The 21668-nt window shown below is 39.9% G+C and overlaps 1 long non-coding RNA gene across 3 annotated transcripts; it reads right to left on the bottom strand.

The window, feature by feature from the left end:
• Positions 1-2500: 2500 nt before the first annotated feature.
• Positions 2501-20463, bottom strand: LOC136104490 (uncharacterized). Of its 3 annotated transcripts, none has more exons than XR_010651768.2 (7): positions 20316-20463; positions 19653-19910; positions 14256-14567; positions 13154-13273; positions 9189-9325; positions 3640-3772; positions 2501-2829 (listed from the first exon to the last, which is right to left on the bottom strand). It is a non-coding gene; the product is annotated as an uncharacterized lncRNA (long non-coding RNA). The 3 variants fall into 3 exon arrangements; XR_011740366.1 differs by adding an exon at positions 14111-14220 and having other exon boundaries at positions 2501-3772; positions 14462-14567; XR_011740365.1 differs by having other exon boundaries at positions 2501-3772.
• Between the last annotated feature and the right edge of the window lie 1205 nt (positions 20464-21668).

The raw sequence follows: 21668 nt of genomic DNA, 5'->3' as shown, positions 1-21668 counted from the left end.
CAGTACTGCTAAGCACCCCCTGGGATCATTATAACAGACTGTACAATTATTACCTGAGCTGAAGCACTGATTTTTTTACTTATTTTTTTTAAAAAGAGACAAAATAGCAATAAATGTAATTTGATTGCTGTACCCAAAATGCAAAATCTACCTAGCATCTATTGCCAATATGAAATCAATTTTACGTTTACTCATACCACTGTGTGGAACCTTACTGAAACTCTTGATATAATTTCTATAGTATTTTTAAGATTTGCACTAGAGTAAAGCTCAATAAAACTTTTAAATGGTTTACATCCATCATATTGTTAAAATATTTTTAAAAATATTTTGCTCAGTATTATGAAGGTTGAGAAAGAATAATGAAGGTATTTCTCTCTGCATTTTTCCCCCACAATCAGTCCTGATTTCACAGTTCTGTACCCCAGCTTTTCATAGAGTCTCAAACTTAGATGAATGGTCAGATGTCTGTATTTTGTCTGTACACACTATAGTTCTGTTGACTTAAATGCAGGAACTCCAAATTTACATAAGATTAAGACAAGCGTTATTACACCCAGCTCTTTGGTGTTGCTTATGCAAAGGAATCTGTGTGCCCACACCACCTCTGCTCACCTCAATATTTTGGACTGTGTGGGTTGGGTCCACATTTCAATGATGACCAAATGAAGAGGAGTCAGAAATGCTAAATAGATCTTGTACCCAAGAGTAATGAAATCTTCCAAGAAAAAACTACTATGAGTAGGAATGTTAACTTTGATTTTTAGGAAAAAATAAAGTTGTGGCCACTTTTGTAAGCAGTGGGTCTCACTTCTCTGTTAAGTGGCACCAAGACCGGGCTGAACAGCTTTTAAAGTAAACTTATGTGAGCCTCGTACCTAATGTAACCACTGTATTTTGAAATGTACCATTTTTCTAAGCAGTGGTTTTACAAAAATCACCTGTATCAACAGTGTGAATATTTGCTTGCCATTCTGCTTTATTGCACTTTCTGTTCTAATATACTTTTACGTAGGGGTCCTGATGCCTTGTGAAAATGGATCCTCTGAACTGTGCATTGAAGGAAGCAGCAAAATTTGCCTTGATGTCTTTTTCGCTCTGTGCTCCATACAAAAGATTATCTGGCAAGCGGTGACAGCAGTGCATTAATATATAAAATAATTAGGAAGAGCACTTAACGAAATTATGTGTGTGTTTATACATCCTACGCCTCATGGCCACATTTGTGCATTGAAGGAAGCAGCAAAATTTGCCTTGATGTCTTTTTCGCTCTGTGCTCCATACAAAAGATTATCTGGCAAGCGGTGACAGCAGTGCATTAATATATAAAATAATTAGGAAGAGCACTTAACGAAATTATGTGTGTGTTTATACATCCTACGCCTCATGGCCACATTACCTCGTCTCTCATCAAACCACAGTACGAGGACCTTGAAAAGTATTATTAGTGACTTCCACGCCTACCGAAAGAGACCGGAGTTCATCCAAAAAATAAGCGCTCTCCAATGAGGACATGAAAAGCCGTTTAGGCAAGCCTGGCTCTGCCTGCACTTTGCTTTCACCGCAGATTAACTGGAAGGAGATGGGCTCCTGCCGCAGTGGCAGGGCTTGCATAACACTCCCCCGAGACCGTGAGAGCGACTTTGAAAGTTTTATTAGGTTTTTATTAGATCGTGATACCCATTTTCGGTAGCCGGCTTGTCCAGTGGCTCGCAAATTATGATAATCTGAAATACTGTACTGGATGCTATAGGCTGGCCTTAAGTTTCCCCAGAGCGTATTGCTCTGAATTAAGTGCTGTGAACTCCTTGGCGCTGGGGAGGGTGAATTTTCCCAGTATGAAGGCAGTTGTCTGCGTCAGATTTGTTTCGTCATGAAACTGTAGAGATGAGTGTTTGACATGATCTATTTTACAAGGTGCTTAACAAGAACATGATTGGGAAAAAATTGAAATCCATGAAATCAATGCTATAACCTAATATTGTTTGTTCTTAGTGACTACTGGAGCACAACAAGATCAATGTCAGGACAGCACTATTCACTCCAAGTATCAATGACCTGGAAGGAGTCGTGTAAAAGGATGGGACCTGCATGGGAAGAGGCTCGCGAGAAGAAAAGATACGTAAGAATGATACAACTCCAAATGACTTGAATTGGCCAAGAAGTAGAGGTATATGGAGCAGTTTAATGCAAAGAAAACTGACAGTATTCTTTGGGAAGAAAACAAAATCAGTCATATTGTTGTGCTCTCTTTGTCCTACATTATAGGGTGTGAAGGGAAGGCAGGCAAGCAGAGCAGAAAGTTAGTTAGAGAACCTGTAAATGTACACATAAGTATGGAAGACAAGAGGAAGGACAGCCTTGGAAAGGCATTGGTGGGGCTTGGCAGAATTAAATCAATTGACAGCACAAGTCAAAAAGCTTTCTTTGTATTTTCAAGTGTTTATTCACTACATTTCTGCTAGTAGGCTTGTTCAGAGACCACCAGGTTCCACCTGAACTAAATTAATCAGCCTTATATAGCTGTACTTTAGTATATGACTTCATGTTTAGCCATCTCAAACCAATCTTCCAGATGCATCTACCAGCTTTTTTAATCTATCTTCTTTTTTTTCTGTTTTTTCTTTTTTTTTTTTTTTTTTTATGCTTGAATTTCTCTCTGTGCTTATTGCTTCTTGAAGTTTTGAACCAACTTCTTGTCAGGCTTCTTTGACTAGAAACTGAAATTGCAGTGAGTGGCTCTGGCTAAATGGGGAAGATTTAGTATTAATATATTGATCAGATTATCAGAGTTGATCCAAGCTATGCCCAGACTTTCCACTGGAGGACCTAAAAAAAAAATACATTGTAAGTCTTCACTGTGGCTTAACTGTATTTCAGGTTATGTAGTCATGTACTATAATGAAAAAATCTCTTTTCGAGTGTTATTTTCAGCTTTGCGAAAAAATCCAGAGCTGGCAGTTTTTACAGTTTCAGTCCAAGACCGAGCTTCAATAAGCTCATACAGCTCTAATGATTGTTAGTGAAAATGTAATGGGCCATTTGAAATACAAATGAACGCTGGTAGGTAAAGGGAATTTTTTTTTGGTGGAATCAATTTACACTAGCTATTTAAAAAATATTAAAATAAATGTAATGCCATTAAATGTAAGCTCAAAACCCATTGAGAGCATTAGTGGCCAAATCTGCCAAAAAAGTAGTCATGCCAAGAACACGGGGCCAGATTCTGCTCCCAATTACATTGGTGTTAAGCCAGGATAACTCCCTTAATTTCAACAGGCTTGTTCTGAAATAAAGGTGGTGTTAAGTGGGAGCAGAAAGGAACTCCTTTCCCCTCCAGGCACTTTTTGCAGGGCCTCAATTTACCCTCAGTGACGTGGCTCATTTCTCACCGGCTTCAGGTATCCTCTACATTTATTCAGCAGCCCCTTTTGCCAAGACAAGGAGATGGGACTGACCTCCAGAACAACAGCAAAGGTCCAGTGCAGCATTTGAGGAGGGGTCCAAAAATAATTAATAGACTAAAGCAGTAAGAAGAGTTAATAGCAGTCTGTCACTGCAGAATAATTGACAACTAAATAGAGTTCAAAGTTTTGAGGGCAGCTCTTTAAAAATAGTGATTAATTTTATATTACTTACCAAGAAAAAGAAGGAAAACCAGCTAAATCATGTGCTTAATGTTTGTTCTAAAATTTTATGATCATGTCCTAAATTCCCTTTAGTAGCCAAGACTTTTTCTGGGTCACCACTCCCTTCTTCTACATGACAATTTCTAGAAAAAATATTAAATACCATATTAATATAACTCTTTGGGAAAAAAGAAAAAGATTAGAGTTGGCATAAATCTCTGCTAAAAAGGTTGGTCCCACATCTGAGGGGATAAAACCAGACAAATAACCAAACAAGGAAGAGGGGACCAGCAAGGAGAAAAACTGTTCCCCTTGTCTACTCCGACTTTCATCCTTATTGCTGAGAAGCCTGGAAAAAGCACACAGACTTTGACTTGGCCTTGGAAAATTCATCTTAGTGAGGTCTATTATTTGCTATTGCAAATAATCTTCTAATCAAAGGTTTCTATTCGGACTGCAAAAAAACAACAATGTTGGCTGCTTTTCAGGTGGTAAATGTGTATCTTTTTCTTTCCATTCATTCTCTTTATCTCCAGTATTTACCTTTTATTTTCATAAATCCAAGCTAAACCTTCCTGACCATGGTGTCATCCAGCACTCAGCACCGCTTCAGCCCTGCTTATTCCACCACCTGTGTCCAATCAGGATTCAAAATTTGGGATGATAACTGAGGATATCCCAATTAGACCATCTAGGTTAGCAGGATATAACAGAGAAAATATGACCAGTATATTTACAATTTGCCATCTCTGCAAACAGCTGCACAGAGGAAAAATACCATACTTTCTATGGACAGCAGTACAAATATTTTTATTAAAATTTATTTGGGGGAGAAAAAATATATAGATACATAAGTATCCTTTCATTCACAACATGTAAATAATACAAAGAGTTCTATTTGTCATGCTTCTTGATTTCATGATGGTTGCAACTGGTAACTGAGGAATAATTTCCTTTTAATTATTGCTTAGTTGATTTTCTCTTTAATTACTGAAGTTATATGACTAAGGCACCAAATATGTAATGCAAGAGCTTTCTGTACAGTAGATTTTCTTTAATAGTAATGGTATTTTTATTGTATTCAGTCTGCAGAACATAATTTTTCAGCAATGAAAAGCAGTTACAGCTTCTTAAAGTGTGTATTTTTCATTTCCTTAAAACATATTGGAACGAGATTTTCTTCTGTGTGTTAGTATAGGTACAGTATCCTATGTAAAAGATTTAGGATTTAATAGGTTTTTGACATTGGGAAGGAAAATGTATAAAGTAGCCTGTCTCAACAAGACAAAAGCCAGTGGGTCTAGAAATACAGCCCTCGGGCTCCTCCTCTGGCCTTTGCTTTGCTGCCAGCCCGGAGAAGGCAACACCACTTTCCTCACCTCTCCAGGGCTCAGAATTTGGGAAAACCCAAAAGGAACAACCACCCTAAGAACTGTTTAGCTACAAGTCATGATGCACATTTTTTTCTGCCTGTTTTATGACTTAAATAGAATTGCACAGTGCTCCATGCTCCCTGCTTTTCCTAGAGACTTTGTAGAAAGAGCTTTAATGTAATATAAACAGCGCTATCTGTTTTAGACCAGAGTGAAGTCAATATTTTGAAACTGCAGAGCATTGCTAATTTTACTTACCAGTCTTTCACTGCTAGACTGGGGTTCTGGTTGGGTCACCGGAAAATAAACTTGTTTCAGTGGCTTTTATAACCAGATAAGATCCAAAACGAGGTACTCATGCCAAATATCACAAAAAGCCTTGAACAATAATGCATTGCAAAGAGCGACATTCAGATCAGGCTATTAAATGTGGAGAGGAGGTTATGTGTGTATAACATGTTTGTGAGCACTTGGGAATTATTTGAACCAGTTTCTGCTGTCTTTCCTGAATCAGTGTTTTGACTGACTTCAGCGGCCCTTTTGCTTGCATAAAAGCTTCCAAATTCAGTGTCCGGTTTAAACATTTGGGTTGCGATGTGCCTGGAAAGCCGGAGGAATTAAGATATTTGCCCTGCTCTCGCTACACTGGAGCTGACTCCCTTGCACCCTTATACTCCTTGGAAAATCCTAGCTATAGTTTATCTGAAATTAATTTGCCCACACTGTTAAGTCAATTACCCAAAGGAGCAGAGACTCGATTAAAAATCTATTTAGTTCAATAGGAAACAGTATACTTGGGATCAATTTTTTTTCCTCTTTGACTGCAAAGAATCTTATTGTATCCCTGTATAAATAATAAAGGTAGCACACTATCCTCTCTTGCTCAAGCATGACTGAGCAGATACAGACTGCGCATTGCTTGTGTCATGAGAATCCAAAGAGAAACTGTATGAAGAATATCTCAAACGCAACCTCCAACATAGGGCACGTTCTAGCTCTGCAAAATAACCCAACGTATGGTCCAGATGGGCTGAAACACAGGTACCACTCGCCCCCTGGATTTCCAGATGATGGTTGTACCTGTCTCACCTAGAGAAATGTTTCTATTGTCAAGCCTACAGCAAACTGCAGACAGATTGGTGTTCTGCTCAAAGGAGTCCACATGAATCATGTATTAGTTCATTTAAAAGCACTTTGTAGACAAACATGCTCACTCTATCAGCAGGCACGGGGATGCAAATACTTCACTCAGTGTATATGAGCCCTGACAGGACATCTGTGATGCATGGGATGGAGAAACAGCTCATTCCGGAAAGATCAGGCAATAACAAGCAAAAAGGCTCACCGTATTTTGCTCTTTTTTTTCAGGAAAATGAAAATTTAACTTTGCCATCATGTTGGAAATGGAGTAAACACTATCAGCTGAAAACTAGCAGCGGGAAGAGGTAAATGATTTACAAGATTTCTTCAATCATTTAGCAGAAACACAGAGGTTTTGGTTTAGGGGTAGAGTACTCTCGCAGTGGCAACTTTTCCCCAGGAGCCTTAGTGCTGATATACCTGCTGCACGGGACTGTCCTTTGGAGGTGAGGAAGAATTTAGATTCAATAAATGCTAAAGACATCTTTTGTATGCTGGCTTCTTGGCAGACGTTGATAGTTTCCTGTAAATTAAAGAGAGCTAACGAGGGTGTGCAATAGCAAGGTATTTAGTGGACTCTCATTAGCAGATACAGTGTGTAGAGAGAACTGGAGAATAATTTGTATCTAAAAAATGTGGTTTGCAAAAGCATCCTGGAAAAGATTCAAGTATATATATGGACTTTGTCTAGGAGTGGCTCTAAATTAGCGTAATTTGTGAGAGAAAACACCATAATATTGTAAATACTGTAAGCGTGAGTGTCAAAGTTGTATTATATATGATGTAAAGAACATTGCTTTCAGTCTCTGCCTTGATGCAGGTGACTTACAGGAATATCTCCATGGTTAAGTAGAATACAATCCCTCCAGTTGCATATTACACTAATTTTCTATTAGCCTGTTCTAACTACTAAGGTGGTATGTTTACTAACCTTATCCTCTGTTTCTTTTAATTACGTGGTCAAACACAAGTGACTACTATCATCACAATAAATGCCACAAGCCTCTTGCCCCTCCACAGTTAGGGGATGTTCATTTTTTTCGATCCTCAGAAAATGTAGAAATTAATTTGTTCTCCTGAAGTCTTAATTTTTCCTCAGCAGTAAACCAAGTACTGGAAATAGTAACTCAGGCAATTGGAGTATTGTTACTGTTCCCAGAAAGGTAATATTTTTGAATAGCTCTGCATATTTAACAAGGAAGATGTGTTTTGAGCAATTTTTAATAAAGTAATATTTTACTTTTCCCATTTTGCCCTTGCAGGAAACTGCAAAGATCAGTGCTGGATTGAGATTGCATCCCCAGCCTTGGATCCTTTAACATCCCAGAAGGCACACATGAAAAAGAAAAATCCCCTACTTACACTGTGAATAGGTGCTAACAGCTTTAAAGAATTACCTACCGAATATTAGGTGTAATTTAAAACTACATTTAAAGCGGCAAGGGTAGTTTAAAAGTCTACGTGGCCAGCTAAAAGTCAGAGAGAGAAAATTACTTGAACACGTGTTGGATGAATTTCTGTCTGTGTGGGAGATATCGCGCTGGTGGGATAATAGATCCTCTGTTTAAAAAAGTGGGCAGATTCTATACCTGGTCTATGTATGCCATACGATTAAAAATTCGGTCAAATGCTTTTAGATAATTTCCATGTACTACAAGAAGAAACACAACTATGCTATCTAAGCATTGTGGAAGATTGTTTATATTGAAAGACATCCTTAGGCTAAACTATTAAATGAGGATAATGGATATGAGCCACCTAAGGCACGTGGAGGACTCATTAATGAATTACTTGGTGAAACAAAGTCAGATGCTCTGCTCAGGTAGAGGCTGGGTTTGAGTAAGGTGCTTTTAGAGGATTAACAATACTGAGGAGGGGTCACATCGTGTGAAGACCTGGAAAATGCCTGATAAAATGTTCCGTACATTACCCTATACCCTCTTCCAGGGCTGTCCAAGGACCACCTCGATTACATGGTACAATATTTACTCAGTATATTGTGCGTTATATCAATTTAAACATGCACTGTAGCTTATTAGATATTTATTAGCTTACATTCTAAGCCCCAGTCTATTTTACAACCCCGATGCCCCCTGTTCTATGTAAAAAGGATATTTTAATGGATATAATTTAAATTAGTCCATAACTTGATAACTCGTTACAGTCTGCTACTCTAATGAAACCTCCACTAATGACTGCCTTCAGTAGGCAATCCCTAATTTTAAGGAGCCATTTTAAAATATTTATAACATATCTGGTATGATGTTGTTTGAACTGTGTTTAATAGACATCTCGGCTGGACTTTTCCCTGTGGTTTGGAGAAGTCATTGTCAATCGTGACTCTTCCAGCCCTATCTTTGGTGGGTGCAGGATGGGAGCAAGGGCTGCAGCTTCAGTCTTGGCAGGGGGGCAGAGACCTTGCACGTGTCCTCTGCATCCCAGGAGAAGGACAACCTGGCACATATTGGAGAAAAAGTCCCAAATGTAATAATAGACCAAACCATAATCACGGATAATGGTTTGTTACAGATTTAATCGTAGTGTAAGCATCTAACAGACAGTAACCCAAGGTGTCTGTTGGCTGCAGAGCAACCCTGACAACTCATGTTAGTCTGTGCTGACAACTAAATGTGTTGTCATTCAGTCAATTGACAGCAAAATGAGCTGAAGTCACTCCATGTTTTTCACCTCTCCATGGAGGTAAGGTAGATGAGAAGCATATGAAAACTTGTGTTTTTTTCCTAACAGGGCATACTGCTCAATAACCAAAATTAATGCAGGAATTTATCATCACCTGGATGCACCCGGAGCCTGCGCCTCTCTAGACCAAGCCTGGAGATCCAACATGGCGGGTCAGGAAATGATTCCCAGTCCAGCTACATCAGCAGGACCTTCTAACATGGCCTCACCCTCAACTTCTCTTGACCGCCGAGTTTTGCTTCCTAATTAATCCAGCACTTCTGAAACTGCCCTCCCAACCCCATTGAGCTGCATGGAAAGCACAACCGTTGCACATAACCCAGCCAAAATCCCACCAAACACTCACACGTCCCCACCACCACTCCTGAAGAGCATCTCTGTCCTTTAAGTGCTGTGCCACGTTCTCAAGAGGCTCCTAATGCAGTTTGCTCCTTCTGCCTCACTGGCTGCCAGGGAAGGATGCGCTCGGGGCCTCTGTGCACCCTGCAGCAACGAGCAAAAAGTCAATATACAAACTGTAGTGATTAATATTAAATACTGACTGTGGTTCTAAAGACTGTAATAACGTTAATGACAAAACAACCACCAACAGATGCCAGGGACATAAGAAAGGTGAACACATGTAGATGTGGAGGTGTTAGTAACAAATGCTAAGAGCTGCTTTAAGTCAGTCATTGCTTTCACTTTGGTATTACCTTAACACCTTTACCTTGGTAAAATGTGTAAGGCAAAAACCAGATTTAACCTTTGCTCAGATGCCACAACTTCAGCCACAAACCAGTGGAGTAAATGCGAAGTTACTCTCTAAATGCAACTTGTGAGGTAATTAGCACTCACTGCACCAGTATAAAATAATTCGAACCATAATCTGACTACTGATTGTTCTAGGACATGTCCTCATCACCACTGAATACAGGGGGTATCCGTACCCCAGTGATACTGGGACACTGAGCTGCCAGTCTGTATCACCTCCTTTATCATCTATGAGAAAATAAACCAAAAATCCCCCTCAGCGGCAATTTCCAGGGAGAAGAGAGCACCAAATGGATTTTAAACAGGCAAAAACCCAATACATGAACAGAATTTTGGCCAAATGTCCTGCCAGGGGCCAGTCAGCAGGAGATGGCTGCCAAGCCCTGGTCCCTAGATCAACACCTCATCCATGATAAAAAGCTGGTCTTTAAATCAAAGGCAGCTCACAAAAAAAAAAAAACACACCAGCCCCAAAGACATAAATCTGCATTGGCTACCAGCCCAGTATGATCTTCCAGTATATTTTTGCTGATGCTGCTTCTGGGATGGGACAAAGAAAACATATGACACTGAGACATCTGTGACAGGAAAACCACCAGGTTGCCCATAAAAAAAGGAACAGGCAGCGGGTGTAGATGACATTGCTGTCATGGGGCTACAAGTTCATCCCTCCGACTTCTTTTCCTGCCTCTGGGGAATTGCAGCAGCTCAGCTAAGCCAGTTCTACATTTGAAATGGGCTGAGAAGGGCTTCATCAGAGAGAACTTGTACTTTGGGCCTTTAGGATGCAGGAAAGCATCAGGGTTCACTTTGATAATATTTTTGTAGAAACAGAAAGCATCCCGCCTACTGAAAGTGTCCTGGGATTTTTTTGTCACTGTGGTATAGACATCAAATTTTGTTGAAATTCACTTAAAACCAGGGCAGTGATGTAACAGGCATTTCTCTGAGAGGTGTCCAAAGAGGAAATGGCCTCAAGCTGTTCCAGAGGACATTTACATTGGATATCAGGAAAAATTTCCTGGAAAGGGCTGTGGGGCATTGGAACAGGCTGCCCAGGGCAGTGGTGGAGTCACCGTCCCTGGAGGGTTGGACAGACGGACATGAGGTTCTGCAGGACAAGGGTTAGCGGTGGACTTGGCAGCGTTTGGTTAATGGTGGGACTCAATGATCTTACAGGTCTCTTCCAACCAAAATGATTCTGTCAGATGGACAGCACTCTTAAAAGCCAAGACTTTATCACCAAAAAATATGGATCGGTGTTGCATCTGTGTTCTCCTTTTAAACAGCTTTTATACAAATACTTCCAAACTTTTTCACTTACAGGCCTTGGTTTTAGCAACTGTTTATTTAGCCCTATTCTGGTATTACTAAGGGCTTCAATATACCCATCTATAAGGTGTTATCAACAGATAAGTAATAAGTTACAGATGTGTACTATCCATAAGTAGTATCAATCAAGGATGACACAGTCAACCAACTCAAAAGGGTGACCCAATCTCCTTCTTTTTTCAAGTAAGAGAGCTTAAACAAGAGAGAGCTAATCCATTTGTTTGGGGTTTTGTTTTTATTTGTGTGTGTGTGTGTGGTTTTTGTTATTGTTGGCTTTTTTTGTACAAGAGGATGAAAATCTGTTTGCAGTCGTAACTTTTACAGTATGTGAAATGTTTTCTTTTTTTTTTCTCTTCCATAATTGTTTTTACAGAGAGCTGTTCTTTCAATCAGGTCACTGAACTCTGAAAAACAAACCTTTAAGGCTGCTTTTGAAAAATTGGACCTTACTTTCCTTTCAATCAAAAGATCCACAACTTTCGTGTGTGAGCCAAGACTCAAAAAATAACATAAATCCTTTCAATGCTGTCTCTCTCTTTGCCTGTGTAGCAGATATTTTTGCTAACATTTACTTTTGTAATTTTTCACATTATTCTAGCTCTCAGAGGTTAATATTTACCATTCATTTTGATATTCACGAACTACAGAGGTAGGCTTGCAAATATCTGTCCTGGGAAAACAAAGAGCTCTGCCAGAAAATATGTTCAAGTTTCTTTGTGAATAAAAAGCTTAGAAAAAAACCACAGTGAACAGATATACATTAGGGAAGCCACTGAAATCATACCCTTAAATTGAGACCATGCATTCATTTTCTGGTAGACATCTACAAATACAGAAGATACTGCGTGGCAGCAAAATTCAACAGCACTCAGAACTGTCTGCCAAAGCTGACCCACTGCTTGCAATAATATCAAATCATAAATGAATTAATTTGCTTGCTGACCAAGTAGTTTGCCATATTAAAGTGCAAGTTTGCAAGACATGTATTCTATTATCCCAGATTGCACTCTTGACACTTTACATTATGAACATTTAGCATTCATCCTTTGATATTTTGAACACTGACTACAATGAAACTGTCAGCACAAAGGAATTTTTGATTCAATTTTCAGATGTAACAAGCAGGGATCTTACAGAACCATCATTAAAAATACTGAACGAAGTAGAGATTGGATTAGTTAACTACGGAAGACAATATCTTGATGGTTGCAGTCTCTAGAGGTCTAAAAAGTTTGGGAAAGGAGAAATGGGGAGAGGAGAGGAGAGGAGAGGAGAGGAGAGGAGAGGAGAGGAGAGGAGAGGAGAGGAGAGGAGAGGAGAGGAGAGGAGAGGAGAGGAGAGGAGAGGAGAGGAGAGGAGAGGAGAGGAGAGGAGAGGAGAGGAGAGGAGAGGAGAGGAGAGGAGAGGAGAGGAGAGGAGAGGAGAGGAGAGGAGAGGAGAGGAGAGGAGAGGAGAGAGGAGAAGCAGTTATTGTTTTGTTTCTAACATGAGGAAAACAATATTTGCTCCAAATGTATCTCACAGCAACTAGGAGAGCGATCATTTATGCAAAGGCTGCACTGGGCTTGTTCTGCTGTTGTCACCATGATCTAACGCTGGTTGGGTGTTGCGAGCAAGCAGAGATCATTGATTAACACTGCCAGACAGCTGTGTTGGAATCGTCACATCAATATTGTGTGCTCTCAGTTAAAAAAAATAAAAAATTATAATCTAGATTCAGTCGTCAGCAGGGAGGGTAAACCTCTCACAGGGAGAGCAAACTTAGTTTGTCACAGCTTAGCATGTAGCTAGAATTCCAGCACAAGTACCAGTTCCCCAAAAACTAGGATGCAATTAGCAACCTACCAAGCTTTCTGAGGTAATAGAAGAATATATTTATATGTATTTGCAGACCACAAGAAACTAAATTTAATAAACATTCCAGGAAGGAAGGGACTTGGCAGAATAGCCAGACAATGAAATAAAGGCTTTTTACTACATGACTGTATTTTAAGACCTTGCAGAAAATGCTTCTCAGTGCACCATGTTGTATCACAGTGATTATTTTAAAGCCTCAATATAAAACACAAATATTTGATTAAAACAAATTCTATCCAAAGTCTGGGTGTTCTTTTTTATTAAGGATTCAGCTACAGAAGTGAACTGAGTGACTACGATCTGCTGACGTCCCAAAAGTACTGACTGTGTGAAAGTTCATCTGTATGGGGATTTATTTGGAATACTCACCACCATTGAAAACAGCAATAAATAGTGTTTTGCAATGCTCTTTGCATTTCTTTATCTGTCCTTATTGTGTCTGAGTCACATAGATGAGAACGCCAGTTTATCTCATCTCCTTCATCAAAACTGCAATTGAAGCATATACAAGCAATAGTTTTTTAAAGTGCCACTCGCCTCATAGTTGTATCCAGGTAACAAAATAAAATAGCAAATGAAAGAAAGAATACTGGAGGTCGTGGAAATACGGACCTATAAAGATACACCTCAGATTCCTATGCATACTCAAGTAACAAGGCAGGACTGCAGGGAACAACTTGATGGCTTTCTTTGTGCAGCACTACAGACAAGTCCACTTTTTCACTCAAATTCATTTGCTTATGGGGAACCAGGGAAATTTTGACTAGAGCTGGCCAAAGCTTAATCTTCTCAGTCTATAAAAAATTTAAACAGTTTGCTCCCATTTCATAAATGTTGACATTTCCCATGAAGGGAGAAAATATCATATAAGAATGTTGCCCTAAAAAGAAATAGGAAAGGACCCTCCAGCCTGGGAAGCTGAGATGCGATGCTTGCTGCATCCTAACTGTGTGCAGGGGACTGGGCACTGCCAGGCCCTCCTGACCAGGGGCTGTGGGTGTTCTTGGGGCCTGGGGCTTCACATCTGGGGGACATCACTGCCAGGTTCAGCCCGACCCCTTCTGCACAAACTGTCCTATGTGGATGGAAGGAGATACGTGTGGTGTGAGATCGGTGTGGTGGGGCCACCTAAAAACTGACAGTGGCTTGGTGTGGTCCCCCAGCAATCCATGAGGTAAATAAGCTGCTGACCTGGTAGAGACTATTCTTCTTGCCAGGTATCAACAGCTGCTTCTGAAAAGTCTTTCAGCTGCAAGGAGTCTATATGGAAAGAAAAATGATAAATTCTCCTTATAGCTTCATTGGAGACCACTAAAATCTACATACGCAATGTTGAGAGCCAGAGCTGTGGGGAGCTCTTGTACATGTCTTTAGGCAGAGCTTAATCTCACTTAGAGCCAGGATTAGCAGTGGGCTGAGTCATACTCCAGTCATTTCTGTAAAGAGAAAAGGGATAAATAATGACACTGACCCTGAGTTGTGACACTCCTACACGATATTGCTGATCGCATGTGAGGTCCTGATGCTTCAACACGGCCAACGTCAATGGGAATTACCACAAAACTTCCTGAACTGGCTTTTGTGGAGTCAAGGTCTGCATTGCAGATATTGCACCTGATAAAATGCAGCCAAACAGGAGGCCCAGAACAGTAGTTTTTCTTCTGCCATTTAACATACCTCATAACCCTGAGGACGTTGTCTTAAACAAAGGCTTGAACTCTGAGTGAATTGTAATTCTTGCAGCCTTGAAACCCAGGAGAGCGCAATCCTTGCCAGAAAGATCCTGAAGGGGAGAAGAAAAAAAAATGAATAAACTTGATAATTACAAAAAAAAAAAAAGAATATGCACATCCATAGTTTCGCGAAGTTTGGGATTGACTAGAAGAATCAAAGTTGTAGCCTGAAGAGAAAATCTGTATTTGAGGTGTGAGGTTAACTGACAAAAATCAAACTTAAGACTGAAGGCTTAAATAAGAGCTAAAACATACAAGAAACCTTACAAGAAAAAAGTATCAGATTACTTTTTATGACCAAGAGGCAAAACTAAGAAAAATATTTCAGACGGAAGAGCTGTTATTTTTGTAGCTTTGAAACAATACGTAACTAGCACAAAAGATAACACAAGACAAGACAGGTAATCCAATCATTTTAGAGTTTATGACTTCAATCTTCTCCACATGAGAGACTTTACTGTGCTTCATTTCTTTCCATAAGTGAATAAATTCAGGGAATCACAAGCACGATTATTCAGATTTGTGTTTTCTTCTCAGGTTTCAAATGTCAGAACCAAAGGAGTAGTGGCCTTGAGTGCTGCAGGAAAACTTCATGCATGAGCCTGAATGATATCTGTACATGGAGCAAAATTAATATAAATGCTAGTGCTCCCCCAGTATTTTTCTCTTCAGTAATCTCAATTTAGAATATTTCTTATTCCCACATAACATATGGAAAATGTGGTACTGTGAAGACAAATTGACAATACTGAGAAAACAGTGTATAATGTCTAAGGAAATGTTCTTATCAGCGACACCTTTCTGACAATGGGATCTACAGTGATATCCGTGTCTTGAGCAACAGCAAGGACATTCTTTTGACTAGTAGGACATAACATGGACACAGGTACAAGACTTAGGATGTTTGCAGTGACCAAGTCTAAATCTTAGAATTCAAAGTTCCTGTTCACCTGCCCAAACCTGAACTGATACTGGAGTCTTAAACTTTTAAAACATTGTCAAGATATCCCAAACTAGAAGGCCCCATCCATGTATCTATACCTGGGAGGCACATAGGGCACAGTCAGATGGAAAATACAAAATAGCAGGTTTATCCTTTCCCAACGCAGCCGGGGGGAACCCGTCCTGGTACACAAAGGCTCAGTGTCAAAAGGGTGCACACCAGCCAGGGAAGAAGCAGAGTCTAATTTCTCTCTAACTTCCTGAGCGATTATTTTTGCAGCTATTTGAGTTAAAAGTATGTGCCTTGTGAAGGCAATATTCTACTTTTCAGAAAATAACGACATCCTCATGGATGGATACAGTAGCCTACAAGCAATTAGGGCAGCTCCTTGAGAGAAAGGAGACCCTGACCAAGTTTAAGGACTTTCTTATTTATTTTGCATTAAATAGTCATTGAAGAAAATACAGAAAAGTTAAAAGAGCAGAGACCAAAACTTTGTGCTTTGATCATTATATTATTGTAGAAAAGAACACGTAACCACTACCACCACCAGTCTTCCTCTATTCTGCTTATTTTGGGGGAGATTGCATATCTCTCTAGTTTAAAGAATGGACCAAGGCTGTGAGTCACGCCTAAGGCCCAGGGAGATGTGGGATTTAGACTCCTTTAACATCAGCATTTCCCATTGACAAATTTGGGCACTCAGGACCTTTGCTGTCATGGGTAACTAGGGCTTTCCAAGATACAAAACACTCCCCAGGTACTGCACAGGCAGCCCAGGCATCAAAATTAGAGCTCTGTGTTCTTCTCCCAGGACAGACAGTGCGGTGGCTGCTGTGACACAGAGCACAGACTTTGGAAAGTCCCTTGGGCATCCACACCATTGACTGAGTCCAAGTTGGGAGCACGCTTTTGAAGGCCACCTTCCAGATGTCCCCATGTCCCCAATGTGGTGAGCATCACACAGCTGCCATGAACCACATGGGCTGGACCTCTTTTGGGTGAAACTAAACCAGAAGACATGTTCTATCCAGTAATGGGTCTGCAGCCAGCAGGACCAGACTCGCCATCATCTGAAGTGAATGACCTGGAAATGTGTTTATTGTGGACGTCTGGTACTCAGTATCAACAATTTCACTTTGCAGATCTGTTCCAAAGAGTTATTGCCAATGGAGCTGCAGCTTATGTGAAGCAGCTTTATTAAGCTAAAATGTTTCATAATTTTATCCCCTCACTCTTCAAAAAATATATTACTTCCCATGTTCAGATGCAGGAATAGATGGCAGAGGTTCAGTGCTGTTACTGCATTGCATCGCTATCTGTGCCCAAAGATTTCAAAGCGCCTACAAACCTCAACCTGGAAGATATGTAGGTATCACCCACATTTTAAGCAAGGGTAACAGAAGATCCATAAAATAGCTGATCCGAAGTCACTCAATGTGACGGCAACAAAGTCAGAACAGAAACCAAATTTCATTATTGGTCTTGTGCTTTAACCTAACAACCGTTATTAATTAAATATATCTGATGTTTGGTTAGCCTTGTGTAAAATTCCGTGAATATGAGCTCTCCTCCATATGTGGCGCTGGAAACACCCCACCCTTTCTAGAATAATTCGGCAGCGGGGATACGAACAGAGCAGGAAGACCAAAAGGCAGTAAAAAGGCAAAAGGAAATTGGCTGCTGCTTTACCAATTTCCTGTTGGGGCTCTTCAGGCTGGATTGCTCAGGACAACCATTACAGAGAGGTTTGCGGCTCTGGAAAGCTTTTATTGACCTCTCTGTAAATACAAAATGGCCCATGAATTAAATGGGAGGGTCACTATGAGGAAGTTCAACAGACTCGGCAGATTCTGGGGAATAAGCAAGAGCAGGGATCAAGAGGGCTGATTGAAAACGTGCAGTTATTGTGCAAAAGATTCCTTTTCTTGGGAGCAAGCTCCCTGGGGTATTCCAGGCCAGGATTTACAAGGATAATGAAGGGTATTGTTTTTTTCCCTTCTGTTACAACAATTTCTGCTAAAGACATGGCAGAGTTACAAGCTGCTGAAAAGATGTTTGCCAAAGATTTCCGTCACCCCGTTCCCCCTTCATGGTCACACAGTCCTGTCACATCCCTGCTTTCCAGATGGGACTTGGATGTTGGTACCACCAAGCTCTGTTCACTTCTCCATGCAGTTTTCCTCACGCTGCAAGCTATTTCTCAAATTGCACCAAAACCTCAGAAAAAGGAGATTTGCAAAACCACTTGCTCTTGGATTCTCTCTCCCTCCTGTTTTCTTCTTCTTTTGTTAACATTAAACAATCAATATTTTACTTCCATTGCTTTTTAAAAGGAGTCAGAGCAACTTACAACCATTACCTTTCTATTAATTCCCTATTTATTATAGGAAACTGTTTTATCCAAATAGGCATTGTACCTCCTTAATTTGAAATTATTTTCTTCAATTGCATAAAAAAGTAGACGGCATAAATAATCTTCTACATATCTAAATAATAACATTTTTATCTGTCCCTCACCTACTTCCGTTTAATCAATGAACTCCAAAGACTTATTTGCAGGGCATCTGTGGCTTCATAGTTTGGATCATAATCTCCTTGATAAAACCCTAAATGAAATGAAATGCTACTGAAAGTTCCCAGCAAATTAGTATTGTGGGCAAAAGAGAAAAGTCTGACCATGATTGAAAAGATGTCTGTGCTTTGGTCTTGAGAGCCTGATGTTTTCAAGAAAACAAAACAAAACAAAACAAACAAAACCACAAAAAAATCCCCAACAACATTCAAAAAGTTAAAACTAACTTTGAATTTTCTAATATATTCATTACATCTCTATATTTCAGAACAGCAGAAATCTCTCTTTTCAAGCTCTGCCGCTGGTCTGGTTTTTTTTAATCAGGAAACCCACTTTAGGACGTGCTGACAAACCCGGCTTTTCTATAACATCCTCAGAAGAAAAACACAATTATTACAGCTTGCAAACCCCCATCGATCACGTTTCATTCATAGCGATGTAAAAGCCTTGGACAAGGACACAGTGTGACTGAAATTTGTAAAACCCAGATGTGTGGGAACCGCTGCCTGAGCCCAGATGGGACCAAAATCAGAGCATAAGGAGACAGAGGAGGAAAATTATTAGCTCTTCTTTGACTGGCAATTTCCAAACATTAATGACCTTGAAGACTGACCAGTGGAGTCAGCAAACAAGTATGTGTTAAAGCAGACAGAATTTCTTCAAAGGTAGGGATCTTATCTTCAAATCTCCTGAGTCCTCTCAGATATGAAATAGAAAGCTTAGTCAATTCATAAAAGTGGAAAAGTGGACAGGCTTCACAGAACCATAAATTGATAAAATGTAAAAAAATCTATACTTTTTTTAATATAATATAACAACTTGGAAGTTTGAGAAGTTCCTGTCACTTTTTGGGGGGCCTCGTGGATGTGTATACAAATTCATTAATGCATTAAACCAATAAGAGGAGTGTGTACTCCTATAGTACACACTAATTTTTGTGCCAAACAAAGGAGGGATTGGGGTGAAACAAAACTAACGTAATGGAAATAAAGGGATGCCCCAAAATCTCAGAAAAAAATATGGAGTATGAAGATTGGATGCAAAATGTTGCTTTCTGAATGCCTTCAGGCCTGACTTCTTTTTGTTTCAACAGTCATGAGTAATTTGGCAATGTGATAGTCATGCAGTATCCTTTTTTAAGCCTCTCTGTTGGCATTATGATTGCTTAAATATCTAAAAATCTCTTGTGGCACACAAGTGGGTGAAAAACAGGAACACAACAGAAAGCACAACAAACAATAAACCAAATTAAAACAGAATGGGAAAAAAACCAACCAACCAACCAACCAAACACACAAAAAAACCCACCCAAACAAACAAATAAAAAAATCCAGGAAAATAATTTTGGAAAAGTATTGAGAAACCATCTGTAATTTGCTTCCATTTGTCATGCTTAGGAAGAGAATGCATTCTGCAGATCAAATCCTTTAATCCTTGCAAATGTGATCAAATTCGTATCACAGTAATTTTTACATTTACAGAAAAGCTGATACTTTAAATCTCCTCCTTTTACTCAAATGATGCAGGAAGACATTCCTGGGAAAAGAAAACGTTTCACAGTTCCTTCCTTCTAAGCTTTTCGTGTAAATACAGAACTATTTATATGTTTTCTCTTACCTTTTTTTTTTTAATACTTTTTCCTCCAGAACAAATTCAGGCTGTCCAAAACCTGAGCCTGGAAGTGAGCTGAGATGCTTTCAGCCTCTCCCAGCAGCTCGGAGCTGCACACACATCCCGCTGGGTTCGTGCAGACCAGAAATGTCCCCGAGCCGACACGTCGGCACCGCTGTCCTGGCCGGGCCCTCCCCAGCCCTCTCTGCTCCTGCTGGTGCTCATGGAATTCTCCTCCAGCTGCTCACCCCCAAAACTTTCTACCTAAAATGTCAGAATTATTATTACAAAATGCTAAGAAACCATGAGCAGGGAGGCAGAGCGATGCCAAGTAATTATGTTTCTTCAACCGCTTCCTCCTGCTTCTCCGTCCTGATTTCATAGAAAAATTATTTAGAAACAAGGAAAAACTCATCTCAGGTCCCCAGCACCAAAATTTAGGCTATCCTTCCTCTCCTCCCCACACACAGCCTCCCCACGGGCTTAGCACAGAAAGGTTCGTCCTAAATAATACTGGAAAGGGTCATATTAGAAACCACAAGATTAACTCAATTTACCTAAACCTTTATAAAGATATTTTTCATTTATCTCTTCTCTAGACACCCAGTCAATAATTTAGAGGAAGATTCTTCAATTACTCCATTCACTTAAAAGATATCAATATCATACTTGGGAGAAAAATCCTGTAAAATTCAGTGCAGTCAAGTGCTGACTTTAATGTTGCTTCTTCAGAGGACGTGGAGCTGAGTCTTGCATGTGATTCCCCTGCCTGCAAAACACAGAGGAAAAGAACAGACAGCACTGGGAGATCCCCCAGTCCTCCAGGAAAAGAGACAGAAATGAAAAGACCAGACTTTTACTTATGTGTTTATCAAGAGTAAGAACAAATCATTTCTATTTAAAGGAATGATACTGGCACGTGCGGTTGCCAATGGTCCATTTAGTCCCGTGTCTTTTTAGCAGTGGTGATCCATGCTGGATACTTCTGAGGAACAGGGAGGGAAACAAAACAAAAACCTCAAACCTTCTGGCATACGAATGTGAATAAATGTGAATTTTAATTCAAATTTATATGGGAATAAAAATGGAGTTTCTTCATATTGTAAGAAAGAATTATTAACAACTTGAGAAGTCAGCCTGGTACTAAAAGGGTAAAAGGTCTTCTAAGTAAAATTCCTGAGACAAACATGATTTTTAAGAGCAGGGATCAAAATTAAGATTTCACTGAATGAAATTGTCACTGACGCTGATTTTCAGCCAAGATTATGTATATGCCTGATACACGCACATGTGTGTTTTCACTTGGTCAGCAGAGAGTTTGAATTTCTTATGGAGACCACCAACTTTGCTGGACATGGTTCAGTTCTGAAAAAAAAAAAGAAGAGAAATGCATTTAACTCATTCTTGCCACAAATAATTTGGACACATTATTGACAAAGGCCAATGTCTACCCGGAGACACACGCATCCAACAACATTACACAGCAGAGTTAAGAGGTGTAGCTGCAGGGAGAGTTTAGCAGCGGCTTTGATTAGTCTGACTACTGTTTTAAAGAGACAAATTTGACAAACAGACAAGAATCTCACTGCACAAATCCCCGTGTAATGTTATAACTGCCAGTAGCAAACGGGCATCGCTGAAAATTCAGCCAAGGTACCGACGAGTCGCTCATCCTCATCAGTCTGGGTTGTCATTTATCACACACAACGCTCCCATCCCTTCTAGAAAAGCTCCCTGACACCCCACCTGTTAATAAAAAGCTTTAGGTGAAGATCTGAAGACAATGGAGAAAGCCATTCACCATAACTCTTGGGAACAGCTTCAAAAGAAAGGGCACAGACACTGGTCAGCAAGTTGGAGGTTTTGCAATGTAAATGGGTCAGATTTGGCATCCTGGTTCCAGTAAAGCAATGAAAAACCTGTGGGTGATAGTCCCATCTTTGGTACGAGCATCATTTTCATTTGTACTTCACTGAAACTCCTCCGTAATTCATTAACGTATGTACCATTATAAAGGAGTTA

This window comes from Patagioenas fasciata, chromosome 8, assembly GCF_037038585.1.
Source record: "Patagioenas fasciata isolate bPatFas1 chromosome 8, bPatFas1.hap1, whole genome shotgun sequence".
Taxonomy (NCBI): Eukaryota; Metazoa; Chordata; class Aves; order Columbiformes; family Columbidae; genus Patagioenas; species Patagioenas fasciata.
Note: the sequence above shows the minus strand (reverse complement) of the source record. Positions and strands in the feature narration are given on the sequence as shown.